Source organism: Aulonocara sp. 'chitande type north' Nkhata Bay, linkage group LG23 (genome assembly GCF_057382095.1).
Source record: "Aulonocara sp. 'chitande type north' Nkhata Bay isolate Kocher_YH1m ecotype deep benthic linkage group LG23, A_spYH_male_GT1.1, whole genome shotgun sequence".
Classification (NCBI taxonomy): Eukaryota; Metazoa; Chordata; class Actinopteri; order Cichliformes; family Cichlidae; genus Aulonocara; species Aulonocara sp. 'chitande type north' Nkhata Bay.
Window position 1 is genome coordinate 44154558 of NC_141365.1, and position 21992 is coordinate 44176549.

Genomic DNA, 21992 nt, shown 5'->3' on the forward strand with positions numbered 1-21992 from the left:
CCTCTTTTAAATTTTATTTCCCCCTGTTCTCCCCTTCCTGACCACAGCAGGGGGATCTTAGTTTTGAATCAGCCATGAATCCAGCTCACCTGATTCATCAGTGAGCTCCACCGTCACTGGCGTCTGACAGGGTGGTGCTGCATATTCTTCCTTTAATGTCACTATTTTCAACCTGTTAATTAGAGTGCTTAAACCTGAAGTCGACTACGTCCACAACAAGTCAATACAGCTGTAAATGTGGCCAATTATCAATCTATTACCAATCAATAACAACAGATAACTTCTATTTTATGCATGCTTTTAATCAACCACTCACCCAGAGGATCTCCAATCCCAGGAAATTCCTTCTCCTCCTTTAATGAGTCTGTCCTCCTTCCATGCCCTGGTAACTGGTCCATCCAGAGCCATATGATCTCAAATATACATAAAACAAGCCAAACCACACCTTGGTCACACCAACTCTCTTCCGCCCCGAAGATGTCCAATGCCATCCTAGTATGGACTGAAAGTGGCTTTAACGCTGACTGTCCTGACAATCCATCTTATAACATTTCCTGGTCAGATCTGCCAATCTCCGCCCCAGGGTTTTAACTATTTTGCAATTTTCATTAGTTTCTATGTTTTTTCTAGTTTTGCCTCCAGATTTTCAATTTTTTTTTACCAGTTGGAATCAGTTTTTACCAATTCTTTGCTAGTTTAGTCTAGTTTTTATTTTCCTGAAAATCCTTAGTTTCAGTTTAGTTTTAGTTGTGTTTTGCAAACATTAAGTGTAACAAAATCTCAGTTCCATCATATCAATCATGCTCTTCTGGTTATCCTTGGGTGTTGAGACTAATAACTATTAACTCTTGCCGCACCGAGTGGTCCTAATTTTGGTTGAAGTGAATTGATAACCTTTTTGAAGGCGATTGTTTCACACATTTATTTAGATGTCCCAGTCCTGTTATCTCGGGATACATCACGCTGCCTTATCTGGGGTTAGCTGTTTTCGGGGGATGCGGGTTGAGTGGGGGAGCTCTTCAAGGTAAGCTAGGTTAACCTTCTTGTGTGAGCTTTTCAAGTGCACTTTAAGGTTTGTGGGATTTTTCGTGTCATAAATGTCCCTCATAACCCCCTGATGGCCCAGTAATTCATTTTTGCGCACTGTAGTACACATTTAGTTTTTGCTTGTAGCTCTCATACTCTACTTGCCACTCCTCTAAGTCCTGATGTTTCTTAGCGAGGACAACAGTACCTTTAAAATTATATCACATGTGTGGGGGTGTGGCCTTGCCAATTGTTTTTCCCACCTTTTCAAAATGGCTGACGTGCCCACAAGCACATTTTATGGAAGAAAGAAAGGTAAGCTTGATATTTACATTTAAAATGTTTTGTTAAACTCAGATTTTTATTAATTTTCAAAGAATAAACATCTAGTAAATGATTTGAGAGGTCTTTAAGAATTAGGCTCATTTAGTTTCACGGAGAACATGACAAAATATGGTTCACTCCACTTGCCTGAAATGGTTAACAGTCCAAGGCATTTCAGTTGTAGAATGGGTGCAACAGTAAAACATATGTGAGATGTGGGAAGTGCCAAATGTTCCTTTGTGTCTCCAAATAAAAATAAAAATCACAGTACTTCCTCAGATATCATAAATGAATTGACTTTTGTGAAATAGAAAGCCCAGTGCAATCACTTATTCCTGAACCAATGGCTTACAGCTAGTGAAGTGTCAGTGACTTCTAAGTTGATCCCTGATCTACATTTTTATGATATTGTTATATAAATAAGTTTTAATATCCTGCTTACAAAAATTTCAGTGGAACATGTAATCTTCTTAAATAGCTCTTGAATGTTGTTAGTTTCACATTCGTGATCAATGAACTCCCCTTGTGCACTGTAGTGCACATGTTGTAAAATTTAAATAAAATTAGTTAAAAACAATTTTGTTTTTGTAATGTGTTTATTTTACCGTCCCAGCACTTGATTTATCTTAAAAAGAAAAAGAAAAAGAAAAAAATGAAAATACTTTTCCCTTTTTTCTTTCCCTGGGTCTCAGGAGGACATTGTGTCTCTCTCCACTACAAGACTCTTGCTATATCTAAAAAACAGTCATATTCAAAGTAATCCTAAATTGGACTCTGGCGCTTTCTCCCGACTTTTCCTGACATGATTCTGCGCGTGGACGGAGCAGCAACACAGACGACTCGACTAACGTACTGCCTTGACTTTACTATTGCAGGGCACGCACACATCAATGCAACTAAACACATTTTGCTATAAATCTAGTTAATTTTAGTTAGTTTTGTGAACATTCAGTACAGTTTTAGTTAGTTTTCCTTTTTGTTTTGATTTTATTACCGTTAACGCAAATTTTTCCACTTCTAGTTTTCGTTATTTCATTTGTTGTCTTTAATAATAATAATCTTCTCTGCACCCTGGAATAAACATAATCAATATGATCAACATTTTGCTGCGTATCAATTCACCTTTTTGATTCAAATGCTCCAGCCTTATGTGGTTTGTGACATGTGTTGATCTAAACCTCCACTCTGTCTCTAAATGTTTGAAGAATTTTTCAAGTTCGTGGTCAAATTTTGAGAATTTGACCATAAGTGAAAGTTATGGCGTTATCACCCCCTTTGGGGATTACCTTTTCCAGTTTTGATGATATTCCTCCCCATTCTCTATTTTTTGCAAGTACCCCTCTTCGGTGGCGAGAAACTGTTGGTGTGATCAAGCGGGTGCTGTAAAAACAAAAGCTCAGGACAGAACAGTCACCAATCATGTACTTCATTCAAAATTAACAAATATCAAACTTCATATTGATCCTCTGAGTGTAATGGTACATTTTAATTTGCACTTCTCAAAACTGAAAACAATATTCTTATTATTTTACTCTTGTTCTTGTGCAGCACCACCCCTCAGCACATGCCCCTGTTATTTTATCTTACTTTTAAATTGTTGACTACTTCAAGAAAGCGCCCAAAAGACGGGGACCAGTGTTTATCATTACATATCTCCATTTTGAGTGTGGCTGTCTATCATTCCCCTGTTATTCATAGACCTCGGTGGAGGTTTTTTTTTTTTACCTCTATAAAAATTAATTGACTCTTTACAGTGACCCACTATGGTTAATAATAACATGTTCAGTCATGAGTGGGATCAAACCCTTTTCTTCACTTTAGCATTTAACATTCCCCACCATATAATATGATACATTAATCGAAACACAGCTACTAAAACACAATTTTCTTAATGCAAACATCAGTAACTCAAAATTAGCAACCAAAGGGTTCAGCCTGCAGTTCACACTCCTGTGAAGCTACAGCTCTTTAGTCTCTGTCATCCTTCTGTTCTTGCAAAAACAAAACATCCACCCTTCTTTTACAGGCTGGGTGAATTGTCTGTGGACATTCAATAATCCTAAAGTCGGTACCGTTTTTGTCTCAATATCAAGTCAGTTAAAACTTTTAGTCGTCAGTCCGTCACAGTCCAGTCACATGCATACATCCACACACATTCATACCAGATATTGCTGATAATGGAGTCTCACGCGCAACCTATTCGAGCCTCCATCACCAGCAAGATGACGTCATCATTTTAAAGGAAACAGTTCCTTGTTTGTTTTTTTTTCTTTTTTGGACTGGATCGACTCGCTGCAATCCTTTTAGGCTCAGGACTTCTCATGTGATCAATGTCCCATATAAGTGAATTTCTCCCAAGCCCATTATAATCATGGAGAAAAATACTTTGCGACTGTTTTCAGTAAGAATATTTTATAGCGCTTTAAAGTTCAATCTCTCAGGCCTGGATTAAAGAGCTGATTTGTTAAATCAGGAACTCACAAGATACCAAAATATCACCACCGGTGGATCACACCTCTCTGATGTTCTTATCTCAGTGCACTGTAACAAAAACAAAAACAAACGTAACCAATAAAACACTCATATAATAACAAATACTGGGGCCCATTACAAACATGTCCAAAGATCAAACCCTCTTTCTCTATGTTAGAGAAAGAGAACAATCCAAACCTCACTGATAGTATCAACCTAGTGTCAAACAAAACCCAAAAATCAACCAAAACTTCACACACTATATTGTGTAGGCATACAGGTACCGTAACTCCTTTTTGCACTGACAAATACATGTTGGATTGACTTAATTCAATAGTGGACACTGGTTGCACACAAATGTTTTGCTTTGGCAGAAACTTAAACAACTGAGTCAAATCAACACAACCTTTTCATATTCTCTCCGAAATAAAACTCACACCGTTAATTCATCATTTTCACTCTGTACCACTGCTCCTTATCAGGCTGTGTGAAGCACAGTAAACAATTCAGTGGAGGCCTTGAGCCATAAACAGACATCACGCACAGACATTGTTTTCACAACCAAACTACTTTAGACCTTGTCCCCTAAATCTACACAGATGCCCTCTGTGTGGCATGAAATGCATTTAACCAATAAACAATCAATGGCTTCTTGTTGTTGTAACCGACTCCATATTTGGATGTTTGTGTGCAGCATTTGTTAGTAAAGCATTCTTCATTGCAACAGCGTGTGTGTATCACTCTTTATTGCACAAGCTTGTAAATGTGTGTGTGTGGATCACTCCTCAGTGAGTTGAATCAGCATTTCGATTTTTTTTTTTTTTTGCACGTGTGTGTGTCATTTCTCACTCAATCAACGAGTGCATATGTTCATATGTGTGTTTCTCTTCATTCTGAGTCAGTGCATGTAGATGTGTGTGTTTGTGTGGGTGTTTGTGTTCATCACTTTCCTGTTCTGGTGTTCTGGGTAAACCACGGCCTGAAGCATGCCCTGGGGTCCTGCCCTCCTCCTTTTCAGTCTGTTTGCATCTGTTGGTGCTGCTGCTCAAAGTTCTGTCCATACTGGTTCTGGCCCCAATTGAGGCAGTGCTCTTCTCCAGTGTCCTGCAACTTCTCCCTGTTCCACTCCTCCTTAACTTGACCCTTTTTCTTCTGTAGCTCCTTCAGGGCTTGCTCCTGCTGTTGGAGCTTCTTCGTCAGGTTTGGCGACCTCCTGCTCCAGCAAGCTCCAGCCTGATTCCAAGTCCTGTGTCTGGGACTCCAAGCCTGATGGGTTCGATTATCAGCCAGCTCCTCCTGAGCCATGGTCAGTTTCTGCTCTGATGCCTTGAGCTCTTACTGAGGGCAGAAACCTCAGAATCTTTTCCGTCCACTTCAGATTGAAGTCCATCGATGTTTTCCTTGCTTTGCTCCACGGCCTTTTGCGGCTCTGCTGTTCGGCTCTTCTCAGAGGTCAGCTCCTGGCCGAGCCCCGACACCTGTGCCTTCAGCTTATTTTCTCCTGGTGTTTTGTCCATTCTGAGGTGCCTCCTGACCTCAGTTACTCCTCCTGTCTCTGGCACGCCCTTTTTGCTGCCCGACGATCATTGTTGGTCCGTCACTGTCCTGCACAGTTTTAATGCAGAGTGGTTAAGGTCAGCATGGTTTTGCTCGGCCTCACTTTTCATCTGGGCTTAATGGGCGTCTCATCACAGCTCTGTCAGCTGAAGCTGTCTTTTTCCATATGGCAAGAGTGTGAAGAGGGGTGTGTCCAATCAGGCACAATGCTGGTGGCTTTGCGAATGCCTCGTTTTCCAAATCCAGATGTTTATTTGTCACGTACACAGCAACAGAGAGAACAGTCTGTTGTTGGGATGGCTGAGGTCCTTCACGATCTTCCTGGCCTTGGTCCAGCACCGCCTGCTGTAGATTGAGTGCAGGTCAGGGTGCTCAGAGCGGATGGTGCGCTCAGCTGATTGCACAACCCTCTGTAGAGCTTGTCTGTCCGGCATGGTGCTGTTCCCGAACCAGACAGTGATACAGCTGCTCAGGATGCTCTCGATAGTTCCTCTATAGAAGGTGGTCAGAATCGGTGGTGGGAGCCGGGCCTTTCTCAGTCTTCTCAGAAAGAAGAGACGCTGACGGAAAACTCCCCGTGTAGTGAAACGGGCCTTGGATTTAACGCTCTCCGTCTCCGCTGCATGAGATCGTTTTCCTGCAGCACTGTTGACATTTTCAAGTTGTTGTTGTGGGTCCAGCTGCTTTAGCATTTGGTCAGGGTCACATCAAAGATGGTAGAGGAGAGAGCAAAGATGGTAGGGGGGAGAGCAGGAGTCCAGGGTCAGCTTCGGCTTTCAGGGCCGACAAAGCAGCCGCCTGTAACCAAGCATAAAGAGAAAAAACAAAACAAAAACAAAACAAAAACAGATGAACAGGAAAATGATGTTATTTTGGCTGCGTTATTCAGAGAGGGGAGAAACAACGGGACCAGGCCCTGTGTCAGCCTTCTCTCCCCCTTTTTTTGTTTTTTCTCACCATATAATCCACTCATGACCCACCAAGCTGACAGGACATCACAGGTACATGTTAAAATTCTTAAGATCGGTGCGTTGGTGGTTCTTTGTGTCCGGGGATGGGCGTCCAGGTACACACCGGCTCACTCCTTGGCGGCCGCTTATCGGGGCCTGGAGCCTGGGGCTCGCTCGGGCCACTTCGGAGGTGGGGTGCCCCCGGCCTCTCGGCCTGGGGCTCGGTCACTCAGGCGCAGCTGGCTGCCGGCGGAGCTCACGGGCGCGTCACTGCAACTCCCCCTGGCTTCTGCTCCGCGGCTGCTGGGTGAACCCTCATCTGGGACTCTCCTCAGCTCTTTCTGGGACAGTGGCGCGGCTGCCCCTCTGTTGGTCTTCCTTGGTCTCTTGTGTTCTGGGGGCCTCTGGATGTCTGGAGTTTTGATCTCCTCCACACCTGCTTCAAGCCCTGGAGGACGGGGCTGTGGCCCCCCCACACCCTCTAGCAGATTATTACATGAAGGAACCTTTTAAAAAACAAAAAACAAGCGCGTCCATGCTCACAGGTGTACACACGGGTGATCACACCCACAAACTACACCCTTTTTGGCTCCTACCTCAAAGCACACTGTGTTCTGTTGATCTTATGTGCTGCACAATAATGTTTAACATTTAGTATTTACTGTCATATTCCCATATATCATTGTGATGTTGTTTATTCTGTTACTCTTGTTCTCTTCTGCTTGCTTTCTTTTTTCTTTCTCAGCAGGTGATCCAGGTGATTGATATATGCATTTTTTTTTCTCTGCCCGTTCTGTTGGTTTTTGTCTTTTGCCCTTCTCCCCCGTCCCTCTTCTCAGCTGTTTCTCTTTCCCTCTTTCTTTCTCCCCTTCTTTCCCCCAGTCAAGTCTGTCCCGTATTCAGTAAGTGAAAATAAAATAAACAATAAAAGGTGAATCAAATGGACCATTACGGCAAGGCTGGGATGGTCAATTTGGTAAAGTAAATCCGTTGGGCATCTTTCTTTGCCTTTAGACAACAATTCTGATGAAAAAGAGCCAAACGGGACAGGCCAAAAAAAAAAAAAAAAAGATCGTGTTTAAAAGCACAAAAATTTGAATTTTCTTTCATCTGGTAATCACTTGTATTGATCAATCAGCAGAAAACATGTCACAATTTGACTTTTCTAACCACTAAATTTGTCGTGTTATCACTGGTTGGTCAGACCAGTGCCTTTTTTTTTTTTTGAAGTTAAGTTGTTGTCCTGCAACCCAGAGAGTTTATTTGTTAGTAGTGGATAAACTTTATTATTTAACGGCGGGTGTATGTTAAGTTTCACTGCTTTAAACTTGCTGGAAAATCTTCACGTGTTCATGAGTGTAAGCTGTTTCTTCATTGCGTGTATGTGCGTTTGTAGGTGGGCTAATTTAACGTTTTTTCCTCAAACAAGGCATTTCTCTAACATGTGCCTCTCTCTCACATTACTCTGCTTGTGTTTGTTTTTGTTTCACCTTTTGTTGTGATGCTCCGGAAGCCTTCCCAACCTCCACAAGTCTGTTGGCCCCAATTTTATGTGTTAAAGCTTCTCTTAATTTCTCCTTTAATTCTCTGCTAGCTGCTGTCTTTTCCACAGCTGCTGATTCTTGCTGAGTGTGGTTTCCATTACTATAATTTGCTTCGGCCGCTGTGCTTGTGGGGGCAGTTGGTCCAGGCCCGTAGCCACCTGTATCAACACACTGAGAGATTTATTTAATATCATTTTCCTCACAATCTTACTCTGCCGGCTGACGTGCCGGTCTTAATCATGCTCGATTTGTCTCTTCTATATCAAAACCCAGCCGAACATCAAACATTCAGCGTAGTCATTCAAAACCTTATCTGTAGTATTATAATCAGCTAAATCAGCGTTTTAATTACAGGCATGTATCATTATTTGCAAATCATAATTATAAAACTCAAAAACACGCTAAACAGCAACAAAAGTCCTCTGTGCGCTCCACAGCTCATTTGCATGTTCACACACAGTCTAAAAATAGCTCGCAGCGCTGCAGTGCGCTGTCGTCACACACAGGGTCACACAAAGCTCAGGCAAAACTCTATTATTTTATATTACAAAGACGTCTTATATTTACAACCACTGACAGGCCTGACAGATTCAGCGCCTAACAATTTCGACAAATTTAAGTTAACGGGTCCAACCGAAGAAAGTCCAACTTTTTTGTAATCAATCAAACAGTATCTGTTACTTCTGGAACAGTTTCTGACCTAATTTCTAAAGAGCACCTACACAATTTCGACAAATTTAACCATAACGGGTCCAACCGAAGAAAGTCCAACTTTTTTGTAATCAATTAACCAGTATCAGACTCTAACTTTATCTGGCCTAATCCCTAAGGTCCCTAACTCAATTTAACAGTATTCAAAAAAGCACATCACACCGTTCCAAACGGTGAGGAGACTCTAACTCCTAGCTTATTTCAGGATGCCCTGTACCCCACAGATAAGCCAAACTGAACTAACCCTGTTCGCCGACAGGTCAAGACCGCGCGTCCACGGCCAGGAGGGAGCGTAACCTCCGGGCTATGCGCTTCTTAGCGGACTCTAACCGCCGTTCTATAATAATTTATAACAATTTCAAACACCAGTCAACGCCCTAAAACAAGAGTATGACTAAGGCAAGTGCCACCTAGAGGTCAATGGGGACTCGAACCCACAAATTGACCACTCAGGTCCACTCTATAACCAATTTGGACTCTAACCAACAAAATGACCAATTCCCTATCAAACTACTTGAGACTCTAACTCAATTCCTTGGGACTCGAACCCAGCATTTCTTTCAATTCCTTTTTCAACTTCATTAAAGACTCTTAGCCGACTTTAACTGCATAACACACACGGATCCTCATCAAAATCAAAACAGACCCTCTACCAGTAATTTCAGTGAGTAGACTTTAATTTAGTCATATCCAATTTGGCACACTTTGGAAATAATTCAACAGGTAGTGCCTTACCTTTAGATAAGCCGGCTTATGCCCACTCACATAAGACCACTGGCTCGTGCCTGTCCGTTCGACAACCTCGGACCGTCCAAACTTTTAAATTCCACCCCAATACCACAGGACGAGCCCCCAAAATGTTATGGTTCAAAATATTGGGGATGGAGACAAGAGAAAAAACCACAATAACAACACTGGTCCGGTCGGGTTGAGTCAAACGATGATTTTAATGAACACACGCGTGGGAGATGGACACTGATGCAGACAGCCTCAGATCTCAAAATGGTGGAGCATTGCTCAAACTCTTATAGCCTCTGGTGCCTCCACCTTATCATAAAAAGCCTAAACATTCACATGCTTTCTCTCACACAGCGCCTAAGCTACGACCTTGGCTCCCCGTCTATCTGCTCCTGCTGAGATGGGGCAGAAAACTCCAGTATATTCTGTTCTCTTCTAATCAGACAAATAAGACAATTACTTTCTGCGAACAGTATTTCTTATAACTCAGCAGTATAATGCATCATAAAACAATATCATTCATTCACAACAAGTCAGCAGTTTAATGTAATGCAAATCAGTTTAACTAATGCAATAGTTATCAGCTTCTTCTAATTCAGGAGAACAATGCAAACTAAAACTACATAATAATTCACCATCTTTAATTAGGGGTCTAACATGGCATAAAATAATATTATAATCTAATACGTGTTACATCATCAAACCGCTTCATCCAATCACTCAGATACTTACAAAGTTTTGACTGCATTACCTTTAAAATTTGTACGAAGATGAGCATAAAATGAATAAAACTGACATGCTTGCATTTGTTGTGTAGTGCAACAGGTGTATGTGGCTGAGGGATTCCCATGATGCAATGCGTATTTCTTCTTCAGTCACCTTTCCTACTCACTGTGTGTTAATGCAGCTCTCTGCATTGAATCATACCTGTTACCTCTGTCTCTCTTCCACAGCGTGTCTTTATCCTGTCTTCCTTCTCTCATCCCAACCAGTCGCAGCAGATGGCCCCGCCCCTCCCTGAGTCTGGTTCTGCTGGAGGTTTCTTCCTGTTAAAAGGGAGTTTTTCCTTCCCACTGTCTCCACACTGCTCACTCATAGGGAGTCATATGATTGTTGGGCTTTTTCTCTGTATGTATTATTGTAGGGTCTATTTGTCGCTGAGAAAATAAAATTGAATTGAAAATTGAATTGTGAAGGCCACACCAGAAGCCACACAATTGGGAAGTCAGTAACGTCAGACACCAGCATCTTTATTTTAATTTTAATGCACATTTCCACAAACATAAATAACGACACATGTCCCATAAACAATTTCTGGTTAATGTTTTACTGGTGCTGGAGGTCTGTTGGACTGCTGAGGGTAACTGGAGAGAAAATGATGTGTTGTTTTCATTGGACGTTAAGGCGTCTGGGAAGGGATCTCAGACCATTTACATCCTGGGCCATCTGACCTCAGGAAATCACATGATAAGGTGGGGCCAGGTTTCACAATGAGCTCACCCAAAACCCTGGCTGATTAGGACCCACATCCGCTTTCACACCTTGGCTCATGTGATTAGGTAGAGGATCATCAGGGGTCCTTTGTCCCTCTTTGGGGGGAAACTCCCACTGGTTTTAAGTCTGGGACTCCCCACCATTGACCCTTAGAACTGAAGAAGCTTCTCGGATGAGAGGTGAAACGTCTTCAAGCAACTCAAGAAGTCCAGAGGCTTTTCCTTCCAAGCTCCTTAGACTACGATGACCTGGATGACTGAGAACCTTCACAGACTTAAGTATTAAATTAATAGTTGGTTTTCATTCTTTGTTTTTAGATTTTTTTTTTCTATTCGTATCCCCTCGTGTATTTAACTGGCCAGTTCAGTCCAATTTACTTTGGGAAATATTTAATCTGAGGTAGGGTTGCACCGATACCGGTATCTGGTATCGGCCTCGATACCACATTTTCTAAAGTACTCGTGAAAAGTTCCCCGATACCGAGGACCGATACCACGGTCTGAGACCTGTCTATGTTTGAGCGGCATGTAAGGGGTTAATCACAGGCGCCGAGTGCCTGCCCCCAGGCCCCGGCTGCGTATCAGAGCGGGGAGAAAGCGAGGCGAGACAAGTCAGCCGTGTGGAACTATTTCAAAGTGAACGAAGACACGAAAACAAAGGCGGACTGCAAATTGTGCTCATCGAAATTGTCCAGAGGAGGCTCTAAAGGTAGCGCATTTAACACAAGTAATTTAATCAAGCACCTAAAATCCCAACACGACAACGAGTACAAAGAGTTTGCCCATGCTTATTAGCACAGAGGAGCATAGCTGATGCTAAAGCAGTGGGACGGAAAATAGTTGGGCATTTTAAACATTCCGACTTAGCCTACTCCCGCCTCGAGGACATTCAGGGACAGCTCAACCAGCCAATAAAGAGACTGCAGCAGGATGTACAGACACGCTGGAACAGCACATATTACATGACATCAGTCCTATTTTTCCACATATTAATACATTTATGAATTTTGTGCAGGTATAAAGATCGCTTCTTCTCCAACAACACTGCTCCAGAGGCCAAGCTGCACCTGAAGCAGGAGCTTCTAGAGGTGAGGCAGAGGGGAGTCGGGCAGAAGCTGCAGAACCTCCTGCTAAACTGTTCCTCAAGGCCCAGGCTGCCGCTGGCAGCAGGTGCTGCCATTGAGCTCGACACATACCTCGGAGAGGCCCCAAGCCCTCGTGAAGACAGTCCTCTGAAGTACTGGGGTGTCAACAAAATCAGGTTCCCCACTTTGGCTAAAATAGCCTGTAAATAGCTCTCAGCCCCATGTAGCAGTGTGGACAGTGAAAGGCTTTTTAGCTCAGTGTCACACATTATAGATGAAAACAGAAACAGTCTGACTGCTGATGATGCAGAAAAGCTACTTTTCTTAAAAAACCCTGCCACTCACTGTTTCTCTCCATTTAGTGAGTCATCTTAGACTTGATGTTAATACCTACCTCAGTTGCACTGACTGCCACAGTTCTATGTCAGTGGATGTTGTTAGTTTATTCACATATTGTGCACTAAATGGCAAAGATGTTTATTAATGCCCCTTGTGTTGTCCAAAGCGGCAGAGTTTAAAATAAACTGAAAAATACTTGAGTTGCACTGTCACTGTTTAAATTTTTTTTATAATTATTTATTCTGTAATATGTTGCATACAACATGCTTTTCATTTTAAATAAATGTTCTTAATTCCAAACCAGTCCCTTGTTTGTTTGTTGTTAAATTATAGGACTAAAGCTGTTACCTGTAAATTTAAATCATGTTTTTATTAAGTACTCGGTATCGGCGAGTACTGAAATGCAAGTACTCGTACTCGTACTCGTTTCCAAAAAAGTGGTATCGGTGCATCCCTTATCTGAGGTAAACATTTTGCTTTTCATTTGACCCCTGACCTGTCTGCTGTAATGCAGGAGGCAGGTTTATGACCTATACTGCAGCCAGACGCCACAGGAAGCCTTCCTCCATGTTTTCTTTACAGTAATTGATTCAGCCAGTTTAAGTCTCCTTTGTTTTTGTGCATTAGATCACTGTGTGGGTTGTGTTGAGTGGTTATGTATTTGTAAGTAGCCATTATGACTTGACTAGTGGTGTTTATCTCTTTTAAGGGTCTAGTATCATCAGTTAATTAGTTTTTACACTTTGCAGGCACTTTGCTGTAAATACAACAACACTGCTGAAAAGTCTAATTTAAATAATTACTACTGATGCACCTATCAAATAAACTAACATTTGCACAGGTGTTGAAATGCTGGACTCTTCCTCTCCTAAATCTGTGGCAGAGAAAAAATGTTGCAGGAGTGGTTTTTTTTACATGATATGTAAGAAAAATAAGAAAAAGAAAGAAACCCTGTGATTTTAATGTGAATGCATTACTGACATCTTATGCAAACACACATTGTGCACACTACTTTATCCCCTATTACAACTGCAGCTTTTATTAGTGCATGTTCACGGGACTTCTGATTCTATAGGGTCTTGACAAAAGTCTCTGCAATCAATTGATTACAATCAAGTGATTCAATTGAAACATGGAAATCAGCATTTCACCATTTTATACTATACATACATGTTTTGCTTTCAAGACTGGACAGGAGTGGCATGTGGGCGGCATTGTAGAGTGTGTTGACAGGAGGAAAACTTACACGCTCAGTAAATCACCCCCGTCACTACCTAAACCTCAAAGTCTGTAAACAGGAAGTGCATCTGCATGAAAGCTTCTGTTTTATATGCAGACAGATGACCTTTTGATGTAAAACCTTTCTCTGTATCTAGAGAAACACTTTAACTATATATTCAACTATATAGTTTAACATTTGGTCCGTAACTATCATTTAAAAACAATAAAAAGGTTTAAAAGAATATACATAGGCGGCTATAAAGACTGCAGGTCAAACATCGTGCAGATACAGAAGGACCTCCTGGGGTCCAAAATGTCGCACTATTACAGAGCAATGCTTACAATAGTCTTGCATGGTTAGCCAGTTAGACAGATGCAAATGTTAAAGTGCTAAAACAGACATGTAAATAAAATACAACATCATGTTAGCAGCTTATTGGTATTAATGTCTCTTAAAGCTCTCCATGACCTAGCTGCATCTTAACTCTCTGAGCTGCCACAGTCTTATAAACCCACCCGCTGTCTCAGGTCGGCTGATCAGCTGTTCCTGAATGTTCCCAGGACTGAGCGTAAACTTAGAGGACATCGTGCTTTTGCTGCAGCATCTCTGAAACTGTGACACGATCTGCCTTTAGAGATTAGACAGGCTTCTTCTCTGCCTGTTCTTAAATCACTCCTGAAAACTCATCTCTTCACCCTGACCTTTGACACCTTGTAAGATGTTGGTTTTTAGTTTGAGTTTTTTAGTTTATTTTTGCTGTTTTATCTTGTTTTGAAATATAGGGCTGTTTACATTTTTTATGTATTATGTGTTTTATTTTTTTACTGTTATGTTTTATTCTATTGTTCTTAACTCATTTACTGTACAGCACTTTGGTTTTGTCCTGGGTTTTTTAAAGTGCTTTCTCAATAAAGATGGATTGGATTGGACTGGAAGATAAACACTTTAGTTTGCAGTACTGTGGTGAGTTCACAGTAAAGCACTGTGTTGGACTGGCGCACAGTGATTGTGGCGTTCATGGTCAGTGTTAGGTTACCTCAAGTACAGTGGATTCATTTGCATTTAAGCTGATGATGCTTCGATTAAGTCATCAAATTTCACCTTTATATCAGCTCTATAAGCCAATTCTCAGGATACTGTTAGTGTAGGAAATGGAAAGACAACCAAGATATCTGTGAAACGTCTGCTTACATCTTGAATTCAGCTCCGGCGTATGTGGTAAGTTGTTAATGAGTGACTTTAATTTATTATTTGTTCACATGTGGCTATACACTCTACTGAGAATAAGCATACTGTCATGATATGAGTGGATCTTCAAAACAGACATCAAAATAGGTCATGGAGAAAATAAGTATAAAAAGTAAAGATCTTATTAGGAATAATACTGTTTGGATAATTATAACCATCATAATCAACCGAATCATCTCAACACGTATTTGCTCAAAAATGTATTTATTACCACAAACATGTATTTAATTATCAACAAAAGGAAAGTCAACAGTTTCTAGAACTCCAACAGGGGCAGGACTTGGAGGCACTGGGATTTCAGGAGGCAGCAGAATGGTACACTGGTCAGTGTCATTATTATTGACCTGTGATGGTGGATGGCCTTGGAGGGAGCTGAGAGGTTACTCAGACCTCTTGTCTTCAGGACACGTAAAGCAAACATACTCCTTCTCAGCAGCTGGAGACTTAGAGACATCCCAACTCATCAGCCTCATGCGTTTGGGCATCAAATGTTCCTCTTCATCATTAACAGAAAAAGCAGTAGAATATCTGCGCTTTCTGCAGAGACCTACCTCTGCAGTGGGTGGAGGTCTCGGAGGCAGAGGAACATCGCTAGGACACATGAAAAACATCACGTCATCATCCAGGGATGAACGATCGTTTTTCAAATCTGGATGAATGATCTTGTCTGTGTCCTTTGCATGAAAGCTGGCATCAGCAGGTGGAGGATTTGAAGAAACTGGTACATCAGAACTCATCAGCCTCATGCGTTTGGGCATCAAATGTTCCTCTTCATCATTAACAGAAAAAGCAGTAGAATACCTGCGCTTTCTGCAGAGACCTAACTCTGCAGTGGGTGGAGGTCTCGGAGGCAGAGGAACATCAGTAGGACACATGAAAAATGTCACGTCATCATCCAGGGATGAACGATCGTTTTTCAAATCTGGATGCATGATCTTGTCTGTGTCCTTCGACTGAAAGCTGGCATCAGCAGGTGGTGGACTTAGGAGCTCACATGCAGGTGCGCTGATAGGTCGGAACATGAAAGCGGGAACTTCATTGTCCAGAGCACAACGGTCTGCACTGGGTGAGTGTGGGAGCTTCTCCTTTGCCTGTGGAGGAGGCAGACTTTGACTTTGTGTTGCAGAGGAACATTCAAGTCATCTGACGTTTTGCTCTGTTACATATTATTATTGTTGTTGTTGGATTTTTCTTTAAAAATTCACACGATTTAATGTTTAGAAACAGACACAGTGAAGGGTAACTTACCACAGCTCGAGCCATTTTAGGCGTCTGTCAAGGCAAAGACGCAGGATTTGGTTTCTCTGTGTAAGATTACAGGACAGTTGTCAGTTTCAGTTTCAAGTCAGTTGGATAAATTCATATCAAACTTCTCAAACTGTATCATTAAAGCATTGTTCAGGTGGACAAATATGAAAGATATGAAGATAAAAACAGTAACAGCTGGCAATCAAGGGAAAACAACCTTACGAAAAAGGTCTTAATCATTATTGTTTAAAAGTAAATCTTTCAGTCCTTACTTCAGTGATTGTTTGAAGTTTCTGTGCTTGTTGTCAGTCGCAGATTTGTGTAAAATATTTGCAGTTTGTTAATAAAGTTTGCAGGAGCTCCAAAGTTTGTCTGTTCAATACCAAAGTAATGAGGAGACTGAGTGCAGGTTTGGAATCCTCAGTGACAGAAGAATGCAGCAATGTTTGAATTTGAATTTGTTATTGTTTTATTAACAACAACTACCAGGATCATACCATAGCAACACAGTGATGCCCAATCAAATGTCAGGTACAAGGGATAGCCCACATACACATCCAACAGCACAGTAAAGCAATGGGCACCAATGCCACCAGTCAGGCCTTAAAAATACCTGAGTTATATAACAGCACACTGACAGTGTCTCATCCAAAAATATAAAATGTATAAATACAGTTAATATCATTTTTATTTAAATTTTATTTAATTCTCTTCATATAGTGCCAAACAGATGTCTCAAGTCGTCACTGTTACAACATAGATAAACATGAACATGAAATCCATTATTTAATTCTCTTCCATTCACTCCAGTTCAATTCAATAGCTATATAGATGGATAGACAGATACTGTATTATATACTATATTGATTCCAAATGGAGAATTAATGTGTTATATCACCAGGATAATGAATTCAAGTAGTACAATCTCCAATAAACAGACGACACAGTTCAAGTTCAAAGTGCAATATGTGCAGGATCCAGGCTTTATATTGTAAGATGCAAAATGTTTATATATACATAATATTGTTGAAAAAATAAAGAAAGTTAAAAATCAAAATAAGTTTATTGTCACTGTGGCTGATGTGATTGCAATATGAACCCGGAAGCAGACAAGGGAGAGATGGAACTGAATCTTAACAAAAAAACAAACCATTTATTAGGTTGAAAAACACGAACACAAAACAAGGCCCAGCAAACAGGAGCGGAAACTAAAACTAAAACCTATCCTGGGAATAACTCGGTATGACTATGACAACTATGACAAGAAAAACATGAACATGAATCCGAGGAGGTGCATGCGAGAAACTCTGATGAAAAAACATGAACATGAACATGGACCTAAACAGAATCAGGAGATAACCTGAAACCCGGAATAACGTGAACGGAGGAAAACGCACCAACACTGCCCAGAGGAAGACAGCGGACTTAAATACACAGAAGAGAAAGGAGGGAAGTGGAAACACAGCTGACACAAATGAACCTGACACCACAGGGGAAGCAAAATGAAACACACTGAACATGGAAACACAACCCTTTCATAATAAAAGACGAAACAAGGAGAGACGTGGACGTGTGATGGGCTGAGTTGCCAAATGGCTGGTAGGCTTTTAGCTAGGCTTTAGCTTCAGCCAAGTGGAAGCTAAATTGGCTAGTCATTCATATGTAAATTAGGTTGTTACCTGAGAATTCTGGAGGGGAGTGGGGCTGTGTGAATGATTGCTGATTTCTAACTGCCAACTGCCTCTTTGTTTGTCTGGGGGGGAGCTGCTAAAAGTGGTGAACTTCCTTTTGTGTTCGTCTTGATGCATTCTCAATCATCCAGGAAAATAAATCTCCAAAAGTCACCAACTTGGAGTGGTTAGTTTCCTGAGCCACAAGGAAACTTGTGTTTCAGTTTGCCATCTTAGGGAGAAATCAACGCACATGGGTGTATGTCCTCTGTTGCTGAGATTTATTGATAAAAACAGTACAAAAAAACCAACCATTTGTACACATATTTACAAATAATAATAAAAAGCGAGTGAGTACATTTCAACATTTTCAGCAATCACTCACAATCCTGGCACTGCCATGGTATCTGTAGTCTGCATTTACCACATGTGTATCTGTAGCAGTGAACACATCGCACAGTGGCATGATTGTTCTTGCATTTGTGTTTGACCTGACACATGGCTCTTTTTCCAGGGCTCGGTGTGGAGGGTTGTGTCCGAAGCAACTGTTCTTTTCTTGCCTTCTTCCCAGCTACATGAGAGTGAGCCAGCTCTCTTGCAAGCTCCACCAGGAAGTCCACCCGTCTTTCCTTCGTCCTGGTGCATGCTTGATACAGCACATCCTGCGGAGCTCCATAGGATAATTCTAAAAAATGCTTTAGTTCCTCACATTTTAATGCAACCCACTGAATTAAAGCTGAAACTACATCTGAGTTGTATCATTTCAAATTCATTGTTGTAATTTACAGAACCAAAGTTACAGAAAGTTGTTTCTGTCCAAAGTCTTATAGACATAACTGTATGATTTTCAATGATTTCAAGGACAGCTGAAGATAAAAAGTATTCAACAAGGAGAGACCAGGAATTAGTGACGTGCAGAGTTTGAATAAGAAGCTGTAATTAGACTGAATGCAAGACGAGAGCAAAGCCATGGCAACAGCAGGAAGTGGAGCAGGACCTGCGTGTGTCCATGAAGCTCGATGTTTTTCTGCACAGATCACATGCAGTCTGAAATGTTGTGCAGTCCAGACTGTATATTTTGCTGAGTGAAATACAAAAGCTTCCTTCATGGATGGAAAAGAAACTGTTTCAGTGTCAAATGAAACACTTTCTGTTGATTTCAACTCCCAGAACTGAGTTCAGCTGAGCTCCACGGTGCAACAATTAGACTCCACTATGTTTCCTCTGCTTTGTAACAGCAACAGGCTGTTTAGGGCAAGATTTGCTAAAAGGCTCAAAACAGCGCTTACGGACATGGTTCGTTTTTTGGGCCAATTACAAAAGTTCTGCTGTTTTCTAAACACAGGAGATGTGAGTTCAAATGTATAAAACACAAAAATAAGACATGCTTATTTGTATTAAATATCTGGATAATGATCTGTAGATGTTAAAAACATTAATAACACAGTTTGAATGTCCAGAATTGGGTCTTCATCAGGGCCACAAAAATCTTTGAGATTCTGTCTCTGACACACAATCCTGTCGCTGCGCTCGATTTGTAAACACTAACAGCTCTTTGACTCCAGAACCCAGTTTGTGTTGGTGCGAGGCATTAGTGGATCTCTCTCTTAGAGTAGAGTTAGAGTTACTACAGTTTCTTAGGAAACTGAAGAAGGCCCGTCTCCCTCCTCCAGATTCCCGTGCAAATGTCAGACAATTCAAAATCCTGTTTGACTTTATAAAGGAGACACAAATGTGCAACAATCTTGACAGAGTGCCACAGTGTCACAGACAGTTGCACTGCCTTTGATGAGAAACACTGAGTGATAGTAAAACTAAACAATCACTGCAACACACTGATACAGGAGAAGTTGTGATTGTTCTTTTCATTTGTCCTGTTGTGTAGTTTGGCTGTAGTGTGCCCCCCACCCACCCCCCTTTCAAGAAGCCAGCTGTATGATCGTCCACATTAAGAGAAGGAGTTAAAAGTGGGAGTCAAAACCTCCAAGTTAAAGTGGAACATCAATGTCACACAAATGCAGACACAGACTCGGTGCCATTTTTATATTGATAGATTCAGAGATTTTATTGAAGTTCTCAGTTATATTAGGGACATACAGAATGAGAGAGTGAAGCAACTGTGCCACCCTAAGGACCATGGAGTGGGATTAATGATGAGTTGTGCTCATTTGATACCAACTAATGTGTGTTGGGTGCATTGTGAGCGCCGCCCAGGAGCGAACCAAACCCCAAGACTGGCAATTGGGACATTGAATGCCACCTCTCTGGTGGGGAAGGAGCCTGAGTTAGTGCGTGAGGTTGAGAGGAACCGGCTAGATATAGTCAGGCTCACCTCAACACACGGCTTGGGCTCTGGAACCAGCCTCCTGGAGAGGGGCTGGACTCTGACTCAGTCTGGAGTTGCCCCTGGTGAGAGGCCTGGGGTGGGTATCCTGGTGTCCCTTCAGCTTGCTGCCTGTATGTTGGGGTTCCTCCCAGTGGATGAGAGGGTTTGTTATCTGTGCCTCCGGGTTGGGGTTCAGAGTACCCAGCCTTCTTGGAGTCCCTGGGTGGGACACTGGAGGGTCCTACTGGGAGACTTAAATGCTCATGTGGGCAACAACAGTGAAAGCTGGAGGGGCGTGATTGGGAGGAATGGACCCCAGGACCTGAACCCGAGTGGTGTTTTGTTATTGAACTTCTGTGCAAACCACAGCTTGGCCATAACGAACACCATGTTCGAACATAAGAGTGTCCATAAGTGCACGTGGCACCAGGACACTCTAGGCCACAGGTTGGTGATTTGTTGAGTCTTCTCAGTTTGTGCTAAATCATTGAGTTGATTCTCAGTACTGTTCATTAGAGTTCCTGACCTGTTCTTTCCTGTACCTAGATTTCCTGGACGCGTCCCTGACCCTGTGTGGATTGCCTGTTGCTGGATTGGCATGAGAGTGTAACGGTGTGAGGGTGAGTGGCTGAAGAGACACAGACGATGCGACGAGGAGCACAGGCAGACAGGAGGGGACACAGCTGGAACTAATGGGCATAACGAGACACAAACCTACAAAGTAAAACAGGAAACTCACAGGCTGTTTCACAATACCAACTTGGGGACACGAACAGAACAGAAAGACACAGGTAGGGACAATAGAAACACTAAACACACAACTCAAACCCTAAGAACAAATACAAAACAGCAGAAACTGGAAAATAATATGGTATAATAATAATATGGTACATGGCACAGTTGCTGTTAGTGTCAAAAACTAAAATACAGGATCAAAACACATTAGATAGACATTTTTAATTGAAGGCCAATTCATGCATATGTTAAACTGTGTACTTAAAAATTTCTATCGATTAGACCACAGCATAAAGTGCCATTGTGCACTATAATAATACTACTAACAGAATAATACATTTCAATCTACACACACGCACACATATACATTCAAATACATATATATACACACACATTTTCTCTCTTATTCACCCCCAAACCAACCTGATGCTTGTAGTATCTCCACAGCCATCAATTTTCTTTACTCTGCCATTTTCTCTTTTGATGTTTTTAATTTCATGACGGGAAAATCTGGAAATACTTTCATCACTGCCCGTGACATCTACCGAGAAATACTCAAAATTTTAATTGTGAAAAAAAAAACACAATTCTGCTCAATATAAAATTTCTGATGTTTATAATCTTGCATAAACAGTATGAAAAACAAAGAGCAATAAATAGATTTAAGTCTTTATGAACACCAGGTAACTTCTAACACTCAGTTGTTGAAATGGACATCGTGGATGAATAACTATGTGATATACCTTGTAAACATAGAGAACAAAATGGACAGGGTTAAAAATAACACTCCACTCTACAGTAAGGGCCAGAGCCATGTATATTCTTTTAAGCTGATGAATAACTGAAATAGGGAACATCTCTAGTTACTAGTTATTAGATATAGTCTGCTTCCAATGTGTGGGCAGCTGACTTCTTTTAACATCTGTTGGGCAATACTCAGTACATTCTATAAAAATGTTGTGGAGAGTCGCAACCTGTGTTATGCTAGTGCCACAGAGACTCAATAAAGTGAGTCCACAGGGTGGCCCTACAGTCTCGTAAGGTGCTGTCAGAGATGTGGATGTTTTCCAAGTTAACCACAATGCTGGACAATACATACCACCTGCATCATGATGTGCTAGCCATTCACCAGAGCGTGCTCAGTGAGAGAATGAGATTACTGATAATGCACCATTATGACACAGGAAATAATTCCCTACGGTGACTTGCTCTTTTTAAAGTATAAGTACTATCTGCAATCGCTGTGCAGCCTTAATATTTGCAAATCCTAAAAAGAGTATGTCACAAAATCTGCATGACTTAGG

The 21992-nt window shown here is 41.5% G+C and overlaps 1 protein-coding gene across 1 annotated transcript in view; it reads left to right on the forward strand.

Annotated features, from left to right (window-relative positions):
- LOC147302712 (NACHT, LRR and PYD domains-containing protein 12-like) overlaps positions 1-21992 on the forward strand; it is a 172991-nt gene that overhangs the window by 26778 nt on the left and 124221 nt on the right. The window lies entirely within an intron of this gene.